Source organism: Antechinus flavipes, chromosome 3, assembly GCF_016432865.1.
Source record: "Antechinus flavipes isolate AdamAnt ecotype Samford, QLD, Australia chromosome 3, AdamAnt_v2, whole genome shotgun sequence".
In the NCBI taxonomy this organism is placed as follows: Eukaryota; Metazoa; Chordata; class Mammalia; order Dasyuromorphia; family Dasyuridae; genus Antechinus; species Antechinus flavipes.
In genome coordinates, this window is record NC_067400.1 from 50,875,744 (window position 1) to 50,889,359 (window position 13,616).

General features: G+C 36.9%; 1 protein-coding gene across 1 annotated transcript in view; it reads right to left on the bottom strand.

Annotated features, from left to right (window-relative positions):
* Positions 1 to 11,836, bottom strand: part of PLS1 (plastin 1) — a 133,949-nt gene extending 122,113 nt beyond the window's left edge. The window contains exon 1 of the mRNA XM_051983342.1: positions 11,052 to 11,836. The gene's annotated coding sequence lies outside the window, so the exon portion shown is untranslated. The remainder of the gene's footprint in view (positions 1 to 11,051) is intronic.
* Positions 11,837 to 13,616: the final 1,780 nt, after the last annotated feature.

The window sequence follows — 13,616 nt, forward strand, 5'->3', positions numbered from 1 at the left end:
TTTCTTTTTTTTTAATAGTTTTTTATTTGGAAGTTGTATGCATGGGTAATTTTATAGCACTGACAAGTGCCAAACCTTTTGTTCTAATTTTTCCCCTCCTTCCTCCCTCCCCTCCCCCAGATTGCAGGTTAACCTATACATGTTTAATATGTTAAAGTATAAATTAAATACAAAATAAGTATACATACTATGTAATGGTTCATAATCATCTCCCAGAGCTGGGTGTAGCTGGTTCAATTCATTACTGCTCTATTGGAACTGATTTAGTTCATCTCATTGCTGAAGATGACCAAGTCCATCAGAATACATCCTCAGACACTACTGTTGTTGAAGTATATAATGATCTTCTGGTCCTGTTCATTTCACTCAGCATCAGTTCATGTAAGTCTCTCCAGGCCTACTAAATGCCATTTCTTCCCCATTTACTAAGTCCCTACTTCAGTCTCTACTATCTTTTACATAGAAATAGGACAAAAAGGCCTAAATATGAGTACGGAGTCAAAGTCCCACATTTAAATCTTGGTTCTGCCACTTATTAGAATTTGGATTTTGGGTAAGTCAATCTCTCTTAGTTTATCTATACCTCATCAGTTAGAAAGATTGAATCAGATAACATATGCAAATTTATCTGAAAACTATAAAGTGTTCCATAAACATCAGCTTTTGCTATTAATAAACTTGCATTACTATCTTTTATATTTGGAGATGATGCCTTTGGTGATGAGGTCTTTGTAATGTTCATATGTAAAGATTGAATATTTTGATTTGCAAAGTTGATATTTGCAATGTCCATCCCAGGTAAACAAATTTTCCAAGTCATGTCTTTGGCTGGGAACGTTTAGTTTAAAAATGCTAGCTTGTACTGTGATTTTCAGACACTAATTACTGGGCTATTTTTCCTAGCTATTATTATGTTATTATGAAACTGAGGCAGGAGAGAGATTAGAGAGTTTTTAATATTTTATTAATGGGAGAGTAAGATTGACTGGACAGGACTCTCGTCTCAAATTATCCAGTCAGACAGAGATAAAGATATACTGGGACCAAGGAATCCATGTTAGTCGCAGGGCTGGAGGAGACCGTCATCCCAAAGAATCCAGCCTCCAGCCTCCAGCAATGAATGGAGGAACCTCAACTTCTTAAATACCTTTTCTCTAAACAAAAGAAGGGGGTAAGAAGTGAGGGAAAATCTCTATCAGGATAGGGAGGCCATAAATCCTAGAAAACCCAGAGACAGGATGTCTGAATACAAAGAAGTAAAGATATCAGTGAGGTATCTTGGAATATTTTAGAGGGATATTGTAAATCCTTGAGGACATAAAAGAGTCGGGAGGCCTACTCTCTTGTTTATCTTGCTAATTTATAACCTTTGAACAAATAGTCCTCAGTCTTACTGGGTCAGAGGGGGATTTACAACTAAAGAGATTGAGACAGAACAGTTAAGGAAACTGAAACACTGGAAACTCGTACAGAGAAACTGAGTCAGGACAGTTAAAGAGAACTGAGGCATAACAATCAAAATTCCTATCATTCACAAATTTTTGAATCATGAATTAGAATCTGATTCTCCTTTCAATTAATTGTATTCTCAACCTTTTCCAATATGACTTCTACCTATTTTATTTCTTTCTTCTCATCAATTCTTTTGTATAGACTTGTAATCCTATGAGTCATTACTTATTTCTGAAATGCATCCTTTTCAGACCACGATGCAATGAAAATTACATTCAACAAAAAACCAGGGGGAAGTAGACCAAAAAATAATTGGAAACTAAATAATCTCATACTAAAGAATGATTGGGTGAAACAGCAAATCATAGACATAATTAATAACTTCACCCAAGAAAACGATAATAATGAGACATCATACCAAAATGTATGGGATGCAGCCAAAGCGGTAATAAGGGGAAATTTCATATCTCTAGAGGCCTATTTGTATAAAATAGAGAAAGAAGGTCAATGAATTGGGTTTGCAACTAAAAATGCTAGAAAAGGAACAAATTAAAAACCCCCAGTCAAACACTAAACTTGAAATTCTAAAAAAAAAAAAAAAAAAGTCATTACTTATTTCTGAATATACACCAACTAGAAGATGTTGTTCTATTTTGCTTTGGACATCTTTGAGCATCCTACAATGACTTCTTTTTTTCAGAAGTCTCTTGTTAATTGGGTGTGGAGATTCCTCAAAAGCCCATCAAATGAATTCAAATCAACAAATATTTAATTGATTACTCCATGTAAAAGAACTGGGCTATGTACTGTAAATGCAAACATGAAAAAGTATGTAATCCCTGTCTTTGTGAAGGATATGTAACGTGAATATAGAATGTGATAATGGCAAAGGGAGAAATCTAGTCAAAATGATTTAAAGACAAAAACATTTCATTTGGTTGAGGAGACTATAGAAGTCTTCATGCAAGGAGGTGACACCTAAGCCTATCACTGAAGGAAGAAACAGGATTTCAAAACACAGAAATTCTTAAGTGCATTGTAGTTATATAAACAGCCTGGACCAGTACATGGGTATAGGAAATGGCAGGATGAAATCAGAGAATAGTTAAATGATGATGATGATGATAATGATGATGATGATAACAGCTAACATTAAATTAGTACTATGTGCCAAGTATTATTCTAAGTCCTTAATTATCTCTATTGAACCCTATGAAGTAAATTCTTCACAAATGAGGAAATTGAGGCAAACAAGATTGACTTAAGAGTCACACAGCTAATAAGTGTTTAAGGTCAAATTTTCAGTTTTTCTGACTGCAGGCTTGGTGATAAGGCAGCCAGTAAACTAGTTTAGTTAAAAAATCGACTATTTAAAGAAAGATATTATGAAATAAAGTTGGAAGAACCTGTTGAAGTAAGATTGCAGAAGGTTAAATGATAGGCTAACAACTTTGCATTTTCTTCTATCAGCTATAGAAAGAGGCAATGATGATTTCTGAGCAGGGATATGATTACAGTCATACCTCTATTTTGTTATTGTTTAGTCACCAACTCTTTGAGAACCCAATTGGGGTTCCTTGGCAAAGATACTGAAATGATTTGCCATTTCCTTCCCCAGCCCATTTTATACATGAGAAAACGAGGCAATTAGGGTTAAATGAATTGCCCAGTCACACAGCTAGTAAGTGTTTGAATCTGGATTAGACTTCTGAAGATGAATCAGGAGCCCCACCTCTATTTTAAGAAGGTTTTCTAGGCAGCTTTGTAAAAGATGAAGTTTTGATATGAGGGGCAAGGGGACTGTTGATTTCAATAGTACAGTAAATAGGTGATAAGGACCTAAACTGGTATGATAACAATATAGGCAAAAGGAGAGGGAGAAAAAAATTATTTCTTTTAAAAAGGAGGTATGAGATGTAGAATTGATCAGAGTTGATACTTTCTTGGATATAAAGATCAAGGGAAAAGAAAGAACTAAGGAGGATGGTGGTATTATCACTGGAAAGAAGGAATTTAGAAAGATTAGAAATTTTTGGAGAGAAAATGATGAGTTTGATTTTTAAGGATCAGATCCTTATCTGCAAATCAAGACCCTGAAGTGGTCATCAACTATTTCTATACATTCTATACATTACTTCTATACATTTCTCCTTTAATTCAGTTCTACATAGCATTCATCTTAGAAGACACACTAAACAAACAAAAATCATGAAAATGGAGCTACTCAACTTCCTTCCAAAACCAATCTGTTGTAATAAAAAAGAATTGAGCTAAGATTCCAGAAACCTACTCCCAATTCTGCTGCACTACAGTTTGGCCTTGGACAAGTGGTTTATATGTCCAATGCCTCAGTTTTGTTTTTCCATTAGTATGGAAGAAGTAGATTAGCTGTCCTTTCTAGTCTAAGCAAGTCTTCTTCATGATTATTTTCCTCATCACAATGGTTAATACTATCAAATCATCAACTTTCTAATCATTCATTCATTCATTCATTTGCGTAAAAAAGTTATTATTTCCTTGGTTCAGGTAAGGTTCTAGGCTCTTTGGCAACTGAAAGTTTATAAGGTGGTTAGATGGTACAGTAGCCTCAAGTCAGAGAAAATTGATTTCAAATCTGTCCTCAAAGACTTACTAGCCATGTGACCCCAAGCAGATCATTTAACCTCTGTTTGCCCCCAGTATAACCATAAAATTAGGATAATAACAGCACTTCCCTTGAAAATAAAATAAAATTATATTTGTAAAGTGCTTGGCATAGTGCCTGGCACACAGCAGGTACTATATAAATGTGTATTCCCTTTCCTTCCCAACTTAAGGGAAGGAAATATTCTCAGACTTTAAGGTCTCACAGACTAACAGAAAAAAAAAAAGATATAGCCACAAGTAATTATAAAATGCTATATTAAAATGAATTAGAGAAACATAGAACAAAGTAGTTTGTCATTCTAATTTTCCCCTATGCACTCAATTAGAGTTCACTGCCTTATCCACTCAATTAGAATTCACTGCCATAAGCATGGTATTGAGGGGAGAAAGCATAATTAACAAGTATAATAAAGGCTTCATAAAAGGGGTGGCATCTTAATTGAGCTTTAAAGGGAGAATAAGAATTCTATAAATAAAGAGAAGGTAAGAGGGCATTCTAGATGAAGGGGCTAGTGAAAGCAAAGGTATGAATGGAGAAAGAATGGAGAGTGCTTGTAGGATGCAAAACAGAGTATATGAAGAATAGTATGATGAGATAAAGCTAAAAAGTCAGAATGGTTCTAAAAGTACATTGGATAGTAGATAAGAGTTAAGATAATCACATGATTAGGAGAGATTTTATGAAGAGTGAGATAACTGGTTGAAAAAATGAAGTCAGAGGGTATGAAAGAAAAGATGATAAGCTCAGTTTTTAGCCACGTCAACTTTTAGGTTCTGGTAGGATAACCAAGATGTGATTCCTGTGGACAATTGGAAATTCAGGTCCATAGATTACAAGTGAGTCTAGAGATATAAGTTTGAGAGTCATCTCCATAGAGGTAGTAGTTGAAGCCACTGGAGTCAATCAGATTGGCAAGGGAGAAAAACAGGGAAGGGGCTCCTTATTTTAAGAGATCAAGAAAATGATAAAGAGTTAGCAGAGACAGAGAAAGAAAAATTTCAGTGATTGGAGCAGGAGAAGGTGATGTCTCAAGCTAAAGGAGGAGAAAATATATAGAAGAAATGAATGGTCAACAATGTCAAATGCTGCCAAATGTTCAATGTTCAAAAAAGAGATTATAATTGGGGGGAAAACCCATTGGATTTGGCGATTAAGAAGTCACTAGTAACTTTTCAGAAAAATGGTTTAGTAAAGCAGTGAGTGGTTTAGATTTCAATGAGTTTGGAAAGAGTAAGCAAGTAGCAGAACCAAGTACAAATTTTTCAAGATTAGAAATGGAAGGGAAAAGTGATCAGATGGCATGTAGTTGAATTAGAAGATTTAATGGAAGGATTATTTTTTAAGGATTTAAGAGGCTTAAGAATGTTTGTAGGCTGATAGGAAGAAGCCATTAGAGACACAGAGACTGAAGATATATAAGAAAGAAAGGGGATGATGATTAAAGTAAAGAGCAGCAAAAGACAAGAGAGAATTTGATCAACTTTAGTTAAAGTATAAGGTATGAACCAGAGGGAAAAGAAGGGAAAGAAGATGATAAAGCTGAGATTTTTTTTTAAGAATAGAAAAGAAAGAAGCAAGTTCTCTTTGGATGGCTTCAATCCTTGTAGGGGAAAAATAGGCTATGATAATTACTATTAACTACAAGATCTGGAGTTAAGAAGAGAAAGGAAAAGCTTTAGACTATTTGCTATGATGAACGAGATAAAGATTTTGAAAAAAATGCCATGTAAAAGAACTGTTAAGCCTCACTGAAGACCTTTTTGAGGTGGTAGAGTGCTTAAATTTTTACTGGATTAAATCAGTTCCTCAACTGGTTTTTCTCCATGGAAACTCAGCAACCAAAGCAAAAGTCAAAAACTTGGGGGATGATAGTCCCCCAGGATAAGCATTGACAAGCAGCTTCACACATCTCTGTTCTTTGTTCTGTTTATTCAATCTGTTGCCAAGTTGTGAGCCTTTCTCTTTTATAAATCTTTCACTTCTTAAATCTGTCTTATTTACCCTATATCTATACACATCTTTAGTTGTGGCCCCAATGAACTTTTGCTTAACGCAATCCTGCACCACCTGCTCTCCATATGATCACTGTTGGTACAGTGGAAAAAACACTGGTTCTGAAGTCAGAAGAACTAGATTCACATTCTTACTCTCACACTTACTCCCTGTGCAGACCTCAGGTTAGTCATTTTCTCTTGTTGGGACTCAACAAGGATGTTGGAATAAATGGATTCTGTGGTTCCTTCCCATTGACTGCCAAACCTATCTTCCTGATGCATCAGTGTTTTTGCCATCACCCAAGGGCAGTGATTTTCCATTACAGTATAAATTGAGATCAATATTCTCACATTCTCTCTCAAAACACTATACTAGGCTTTCTGCACTGCACCACTACCTTTGGTACCTCCTTCTCTCTTTCAACGAATAATTAAGCATCTACTGAATGTAAAACACTGAAAGGAATTAAAAAAAAAAATAACACATGGGACATGTGCTCTTAAAAGTTTACAATCTAGTAGAAAATACATACACAAAAACCAAGATGTGGTAAAGGATTATAGCACTACATAAACAGAGAGAAAATATATATTATAGGAATATAGAAGAATTTTTTGTTAGGAAAATGCAACAAGCCTTCGTAGAGTCATTCAAGCTAGATCTTAAAGAATGAGTAAGGATATCATAAAAGGAAATGGGAAGAGGAAGCAAAGACATGAAGCAAAGGAAGCACAACTACATTCAGTTTCAAATTTGGAAGATAGGGAAAATGGATTATTGAAAAAATTATCAAAGAAAAAGAAAGTGAGAAAGATGGATGAATTGGTTTGGGGATGAAGGAGAGAAGTATGGTTCTTAAAAATTTTGGAGTTTGATTTGACAGCAAGTCATCCAGGTACAATTCAACAACAGACATTTCTTTTTGTTTGTTTTGTTTTTCCTTTACTAAAGCTTTTTTTATTTTTCAAAATATATGCATGGACAATTCTTTAACATTAGCCCTTGTAAAATCTTGTGTTCCAATTTTCCCCTTCTTCCCTCATCCCCTCCCCTAGATGGCAAGTAGTCTAATATATGTTAAAAATAGTAAAAATAAATACAACAGACATTTTTTAAAGGACCTATTATGAAGAAAGGTACTTTTCTAGGTGCAGGGACCTCAAAACCTTAAGAGCTAGAGTCAAGAATACTGCCTCTAACAATTATTAAATGTCTGACTTTGGACAACTTAAATTCTGTGACCTTTGTTTTCACTTAAGAAACATGAGGCAGATAAAATCTTTAGAATCTCCTAAAGATCTTTAGGATCTCCTTCACAGGGTTGCTATGAGGATTAAAGAAGATAATAATGTACTTTGTCCACTTTAAAGCAACTATTATTATGGATAAATAATAATTATAATATAAATCAGATACCACAGTTTTTATCCTCCGGGAGTTCCCATTCCACACAGAGAGAGTATAGTGTGTATGTGCTAACTATATGGTAATTTGAGTAAATTTGAGGAAGAGGACACTAAAAAATAGGGGGATTAAAGAAGGGTTCAAAGTGGAAAAGGAAATGTCCACAGAATAATGAGACAGGGGAACAATCATTCAAAGACAAGATATAGGCTGAAAATTTAACTTTGAAAATCCTCCACTTTTGAGAATAGAGTTGAAGTTGTGGGAGAGAGTGAAATTTCTGAGGAACACAGGGGGAAAAAAAGAACTAAAGAAAGAACCTTAGTAAATGTCAACATTCTGGAGGAACCAGTAAGGAAGACAGAAAGAAGGAAGAGAGTCATGATAATTCTGTCCTGGAGAAACCCTTCTAGTCTCACCAGGCCCATTTGTTCTGCCTCTTTACTCCCACTCCCTTCCCTCTCCCTTCCTCCCATTGCTTCAAATAATTATCCCTTTGCTATTTGAACTTCCTCTTATGCTTAGGATAACCTAACCCTCACCTTCTCTCACTAAGCCTTCTCTTTTTTCTTTCAGTCAAACAGCTCCTGAAACCCAACCTAGCTCAGAAATCCTCTAGCTGATTTTTTTTTTTATTCCATCCATTCAGTTCAGTCATCTCCCTTTCACTCATCACTTAAAGAATGGGCAGAGGCTTTGCATTTAAACAATGTAAATACTTTATGTATTTCCTCAATGTTTGCTCAATTGCTTACGTGTTCTTTTTAAGGTCAGTATCAGTGTTCTCAGATTGATACCCCAGGTTTCTAGTTAGATTTAACTTGTTTGTTAAATAGGATAAAATCAAACAGAGCAGCACCTAATAAAGGATGATAGTATTGTAATTCATTTTAAAATTCAACAAACATTAGACACCACTGGATATAAAACTGGGATGAATATGAAGATGATCAAATCAGCTTAATGGCTACCTAACTATGGAGTTTTATTGTTTCACCTCTTCTCTACTCAATCACTTTGTATTTACCTTGTATACATTTCATGCTTAATTGTCTGAGTAAATTTTATTTCCCCAATAGAATGTTAGCTGTAAGCTCCCAGAGAGGAAGAGCTATTTCCTCCTACTTTTTATATCTCAGCCCTTATTGTTCAGTTGTTTCAAAGGTGTCTGACTCTTCATGACCTCAGATGTGGTTTTCTTGGCAAAGATAATGGAGTGTTTGCCATTTCCTTTTCATTTTATAGGAATCTACACTTTATAACAAAATTTGCATTTAAGGAAACTGAGGCAAATAGGGTTAAATGACTTGTCCAAGGTCACACAGCCAGTGTCTGTGGCTGCATTTGAACTAAGATCTTCCTGATTCCAAGCCTAGCATTTTAACTACTCCAGTTAAGCAGATACTTAACAATAGTAAATAACATCACATTAATGTTAATATTAATAATAAATATTTCATTACAATGATCCTGATGATAAGTCTGGTGATCACAAAAGTCTTACCTCCTGCTTTTTTAGGCTACAAGATCCTTGTCTTGATTCCCAGCTACTCCTGAACTAAAGGAAAATTTTGCTTTATGAAAATTCACTAAGGCTTCTTAGGGTAGAGCTAAAAGATTTAAGTGAAGAGGTGGAGAAAAATAGTCCCTTTCAAATGAGAGTACTTTGTAATACTGTTAGAGGTCTGAAATCAGTTTTGTTAAAGAAAACTTTCCAGGAAGAGAAAGTTTATGCTAAGCTTTAAAGGATTTGGAGGATGAGGATAACCTATGTCTAATTCACTGGGAAATAGTTTATACATAAAGGACTTCCTGGCATCTTTGTTCTGTGCTTAAATCCTTCTATGAAAATATTTCAAACAGGTAAAAAAAGGAAACTAAATAATCCTATTGCCTAGAAGTCAGCAGACCTGTGATCTCATTCTAAAGCGGCCAATAAGTAGCTTTGTCACATTAGGCAAATTGATTAACATCTCTGAGGCTTCAATCTATCTACCAATAAAATAGACTGAACTAGAAAATCTCCTTAAAATTCAGGTATTTGGGGATTCTGCCTATTATTTGGTGGGAGGAAGGGGAAGAAACAAACATGCATATATAAAGAAGGAAAATACTATAGAAATATAAGCTATTATTGTTGTTTTGAAACCTGAAATGTGAATTTTGTACTCTGGAAATTTTAAATCATTTCCATAGGTGTCGTGTGTGTATGTGTGTATATGTATGTGTGTGTATATATGTATGCATATACATATCAACGTGACTAAATTTTAAAAGGTAGTATGAATGGAATGAAGCAGATCCGGTTTTGAATTCCAGTTCTTATTTTTATTAGCTCTGAGACCCTAAATGTCACATACCTTATCTGCAAATCTCAATTTTTTTTTCCCACTGGAACAATTAGTTTGTACCACATAAGTACCTCACCAAGTTGTTCTGAGGATCAAATGTGATTAAAAAAAAAAAACTGGTAAAAATGCTTTATAACTTACATAACACAAAATCAACTATTATTATTCATCTCCGTGATGCCCCAATATTCAATGCCCCACACCTGAAGGGATTTCTTTGAGTCACAAAATGCAAAGGAAACAGTACAATCCTGCTTCCTACCGCACCTAGCCATCTAGTACATTTTCAGGGTTGAATGTATTGTTTAACCTGTAACACAGAAGTGAAATGGGGGCAGGAGGAATGGGAAAGGACAGTTTTATGTTTCATTCGTCTGAAAGTCTTTTAATGCTCCATTATATCAAATGAGGCATTTCTGCTGTCTGAAAATAAATAAATACACACACACACACACACACACACACACACACACACACACACTCAGAGGCTTAGGCAAAAGTTCCTTTTAAAACTCTTAACAATGACCACAAACTCCAAAGTCCATGCCTTTTCTTGAAAGTAGACCCGAAGCTTGATTCTTTCCTTGGCAATGGAATTCGGAGAAACTAGACATTTTCTTATGCAGCATCCAACGTCCCTGTCCCAGAAAGAGAAACTACTGAAAGGATTTCATTTCAGCCTATCGATCATCTGCAGCAAAGCCCCAAGGCAAACAAACGGGTCACAGTATTCAAAGAAAACAGACTAGCTTCAGGCAGCTGCGGCAGCAGCAATCGAAAGTTTTATGGGTGTTGGGGGAATTTGAAACGAAAACTTTTCTGGATGTATCGTTTCATGCAGATAAAAACAACGTGGATCTTAAACTTCTCTTAAAATCATGTGGAAAGCCTTACCTGAGAATGAATATTTGAATGTAGCCACAACCCTGTGGGTGCACCCATTGAAAAACACTTTCAAGGTTGCTACTGTAAACTGGGACAAGCTAAAAATGTCAAGTGGATAAACCCTAAGGCATTTTTCTTTTCCGGCACCTGCAGTCCCAACTAGAGAAAATATACTTTGTTCCTGGGAGAAACAAAATAGCAACTCCCTCTGAAAGCAACAAACGCGCCCAAGGAAGACAAACGCAGGCTCCGCGTCTCTGACACTTTGGACGTTATCTGGGGGTTCTGGGTCCAACTTTATTCCCCTCCCCACTTACTGGCTCCGGCTCCCAAGCTTTGGGGCGGCTGCTGCTCCGCTGTTCTCCTGTTCTCCCGGGCTACTTCTCTTCCTCCCCTTCCTCCTCCTCCTCCTCTTCCTCCTCCTCCACCTTCCCAGCTCCAGCTCTCTCTGCTGCAGAGCAGAAGCTTCCTTCTTGCAACCAACACCTTCTCTCACTACTGAGCATGCCCAGCGCTGGAGTCACCCAGCAGTTTCAATGGACGGATGCCACCTTTCCGGGTTTTCGTGGCCACTCCAGACCGAGAAAGTACCTACTACTCACCTAGGGCGCCCTGAGGTGGGGGAGCAGAAGGTAGCGGTGCAGCCCACTGAAGGATGAAGGGACGCGGGAAAATACGACTGAGATGGAGGAGAACTACTTAATAGGTTTCCTCAAAGTAAAGGCATCCTCTGCAGGAAGAAATTTACAAGTCTAATCAACATGGGAAAGGGAAATTCCCACCATCACCTTGATGCAGGTCAGATGCATCTTCGAGGCATTATTTTGTAGCGTTTTAGCCTCGTGGAGCTGAACTGAAACTATTAAAGGACTTTGGGGAAGCTTTTTCCCCCTTAGGTAAAGGGAGGTGGATGTAGGACAGCTTGAGAGCAGGAAGGCAATGTTACCCAGGCTAGCTCCTTTATTTCCCAGAGGAGGAAACCGAACCCAGAAAAGTGAAGGGAGCCTAAGGTCACACAACAAGTAATCTGATGGGTTAGGATTTTGAGTCTCTAACTCCAAATCCCCTGCGGTTTGCACCGGCATATTTCCCCTGTAGCTTTTTCTCTAACTTTTTAGAAGGAAAAGAAGGAGGGAGGGAAAGAGGGAGGAAGGGGGGAGAGAGAGAGAGAGAGAGAGAAGAGAAGAGAGAGAAAAGAGAGAGAAGAGAGAGAGAAGAGAAGAGAGAGAAAAGAGAGAGAAGAGAGAGAGCACGAAGAGAAGAGAGAGAGAAGAGAGTGAAGAGAAGAGAGAAGAGAAGAGAGAGAAGAGAGAGAAGAGAAGAGAGAAGAGAAAAGAGAGAGAAAAGAGAGAGAGAGAAGAGAAGAGAGAGAAAAGAGAGAGAAAAGAGAGAAGAGAAGAGAGAGAAAAGAGAGAGAAGAGAAGAGAGAAGAGAGAGAAAAGAGAGAGAAAGAGAAGAGAGAAGAAAAGAGAGAGAAAAGAGAGAGAAGAGAAGAGAGAAGAAAAGAGAGAGAAGAGAAGAGAAGAGAGAGAAAAGAGAGAGAAGAGAAGAGAGAAGAGAAAGAAAAGAGAGAGAGAAGAGAGAAAAAGAGAAGCGAGAAGAGAAGAGAGAGGAGAGAGAAAGAAAGAAAAGAGAGAGAGAAGAGAGAAAAAAGAGAAGCGAGAAGAGAAGAGAGAGGAGAGAGAAAGAAAAAAGAAAAGAGAGAGAAAAGAGAGAGAAAAAGAAAGAAAAGAGAGAAAAAGAAAGAAAAGAGAGAGAAAAAAAGAAAGAAAAGAGAGAAAAAAGAGAAAGAAAAGAAATAAAAGAGAAAGAAAGAAAAGAGAAGAGAGAAGAAAAAGAGAAAGAAAGAAAGAAAAGAGAGGAAGGAAAGGAGGGAGGAAGGAAGGAAGGAAAAGAAAGTAGGAAGGGAGAGAGAAAGAGGAAAGAAAGGGAAGAAGGAAAAGAGGGAGGAAGGAAAGGAAGAAAGAAAAGAAAGGAAGGAAGAAAGGAAGGAAGGAAAAGAAGAAGGAAGGAAAAGAGGGAGGAAGGAAGGAAAGAAAAAGAGAGAGGAAAGAAGGAAAGCAAGGAGGAGGGAGGGGAAAAAAAGATAGCAAGAAAAAGGCAGGCAGGCAGGAAGGAGGATGGAGGGAGTAAAGAAGAATGGTAGCAAGGAAGGAAGGAAAGAAAGAAGGAAGGAAAAGAATTGTGAAAAGAACAGAGTTGAAACATTTTTTAACATGAGCCAAGTCAATGGAATGCAGCCTAATTCCTTTTCTAGGAATTTTACTTTAAAGCCCAATTAAACAGTGACCCTTCACTTAGTTACTTGTCTGGAGCTAGGGCTTACTCATTCACTCAGCCTTCTCTGAGGTAGGAAACTAGTACATTTATAATCTGCACCACCCCACATAGCTCTAAATTTTATTGTTATTATCTAGGAAATAATCTCTGAGGTATATTCTGTGAAGAGCACATATGCCCGAGTCTTGTTTTTACAATAAATTTTAAGTTCTTTAAAGCTGAGATCATGTTTTATAGGTTTTCTCAATAACTTGCATTTATATTTACAGATGAGGAAACTGAGTGTGAGAGGGTAAGTTACTTTTCCAGGGTCACAAGCCAGAAAGTATTTGAAGTAGGATTTGATTTTATATCTTCCTCACTTCCAATTCACTATTCTGCTGTGCTACCTTTCTGCCTCATCCAAGGCAATAGTAGTAGTAATGGGGCAGCTAGGTGGCACAGTGGGTAGAGCACCAGCCCTGAAGTCAGGAGGACCCGAGTTCAAATCTATCCTCAAACACTTAACACTTCCTAGCTGTGTGACCCTGGGGAAGTCACTTAATCCCAATTGCCTCAGCAAAAAAATAAAAATAGTAGCACTATAATGATAGAATAGACAC